This window comes from Electrophorus electricus, chromosome 9 (genome assembly GCF_041902795.1).
Source record: "Electrophorus electricus isolate QZ-2024a chromosome 9, ASM4190279v1, whole genome shotgun sequence".
NCBI classification, from domain to species: domain Eukaryota; kingdom Metazoa; phylum Chordata; class Actinopteri; order Gymnotiformes; family Gymnotidae; genus Electrophorus; species Electrophorus electricus.
This window is the reverse complement of record NC_137505.1, coordinates 10,023,107-10,025,158: the sequence shown is the minus strand read 5'-3', so window position 1 is coordinate 10,025,158 and position 2,052 is coordinate 10,023,107. Positions and strand designations below refer to the sequence as shown.

The 2,052-nt window shown below is 41.5% G+C and overlaps 1 long non-coding RNA gene across 1 annotated transcript; it reads right to left on the bottom strand.

Annotated features, from left to right (window-relative positions):
- Positions 1–294: 294 nt before the first annotated feature.
- LOC145659237 (uncharacterized) lies at positions 295–965 on the bottom strand. The gene is made up of 3 exons (XR_014125218.1): positions 895–965; positions 749–804; positions 295–657 (listed from the first exon to the last, which is right to left on the bottom strand). It is a non-coding gene; the product is annotated as an uncharacterized LOC145659237 (long non-coding RNA).
- Positions 966–2,052: the final 1,087 nt, after the last annotated feature.

The window sequence follows — 2,052 nt, the reverse complement described above, 5'->3', positions numbered from 1 at the left end:
CTAGCTAAGAGTCTGGATTTCAGCTGTGTGTAGCTTTGAGATTGAGGGGAAGGAACACGAGAAGGTTGGACCTTCTTTGAAGGATGGTATGTTGGGTGGCCTGAGGATGGAGCCCTGTAGTCTCCCTGATGGGTAGGAGCAGATTGAACAGACACAGCGTGCATTGTTGAACCAGTATACTGAATTGGGGAACCTTGAGCACTGGATATAGAGTCCAAGCTGCCAGCAGACCCCTGATGCCAGACACCTTGTTGAAACAGACCACTAGAAGTCTGGGGGTGCCAAAGACACGATTAGCACTCTGCCCCTGAAACTGAATTTCACCATTACCAGAAGAATCCTGCAGTTGAGCTTTGGCTACAAGTCCAGGGAATTGCTGGCCACCTTGGAACACAGACTGGTAATACCCAGCAGAGCCACTTGCAGTCTGTGCACTTGAATCCATTTGACTTCTGGAACCACTCCTTAAACATCCTCCCGCAGTCTGACTGGGTTCCAGGCCTTGCTGAGGGAACACAGAGCTACTTTGCTTAGATGCAACACTGGAAGGAGAGCCCTCCATCTTGGTCAGATAAGGTAGGTAGCCAACTTCTTGGGGCTGAGCCACAGAAGCTGATGTTGCTACACCATACCAATGTGGTGCAGATTTGTTCCACACTTGAAGGGGATGAACAGAGCAGAGATTGCTTAAATTCCTGAATAGACACAAAGCATCACCATTTGTGGTTTGATCTGAACAGTTTCTCACCACCAAGCCCCTCTGCATCCCTCAGCTGAAATATGACAGGGAGGAGTAACCAGAACCTACAAGACAAAAAGGCATTTAAACATGAAAATCAACTCTCTTAAACACATACAAGGTAACGCCATAACATAAGCACAGGATATGACTACCTTCTGCTCCACCACATTGTACTGCTAGACATGGGAAACCCCAATACCCAGTTTCATACACCAACCCTTCCCCCTGGGAGAAGCACAGACAGACACAAGATCCCAGTTTGTCTGCATTCCTTTTAAGCCTCTCATTAAAGTTAGCTCATAAGAATCACCTGTTCAAACTCTTTTCAGCCATTATCTAACCAATTAAAGGAACCTACGAGTGAGTACCAAGAGCTAGAAATGATAATGGGCTGATATTAAGCATAACAGTAATATTGCGGTAGTACCAGAGGCTGCATTAATTGTACAGGCCTTAATGTTCACTTCTGGTTTGTTTGTTTCCTTCTCACATGGGTGGAATTGAGTTTGGCTGTTTATTTGTTGAGCATTTGAATCCATCAAATATCCATGTTTCACTTTATTTTTGTTTAGAAATATTTTGGAGCCATTGTTATTCCTTTCATACATCTAGTCTTGATGAAGGTTAGATGTAGGCTGGAGTTGTGAGGAATACAAAATTATCTTTCAGACACAGAATTATGATCAAAATTATAACAACATGAAGGTTGTTTCTCAAAACGTCCTAACATCCTTTTCAGATAGAATTTTATTTTTCCTTTCCATGAAAATGTATTACATTGATCTTATTAATGTCAGATGGACATGCTTAAACAGAGACACTGCATGGACGTGTCTCTTCACTTTAAACAGAGATAAACATGTAGAAGTGTTCTGTATATTTTACAGGACCTGATAGAGATCTGGTGGGGGAGGGATGTACTGTACAGTTCTGGGTTTGTGGTGGTCCATGCAGAATCCAACAACGCTCACCGTCATATCCAACTAACAATGCTTTGATATTTAGTTATATATATTAGAAATCCCACATGAAGTCTAATGCGTCAGTCATTGTAGTGATGCATGTGAACATGTAGAGTAGCAGTTTTAATGTATTGTATGCTCATATAATATCCTGTGTAGCTGTACCTGTTTATGATAAATGGCTTTATTGGTGTTACTTTTAAAAAGTGAAAGATTCTCATTAGTCAGCTTTCATTGACAGCAAGGCATGCACAAGAGGAAGAGTAGCAATAACATATTTTCAGAAAAAAAAAAATTTCACCGTGAGAAAATGAATACTAGTCAGATACAAATGTTGAAGAGAGTCCT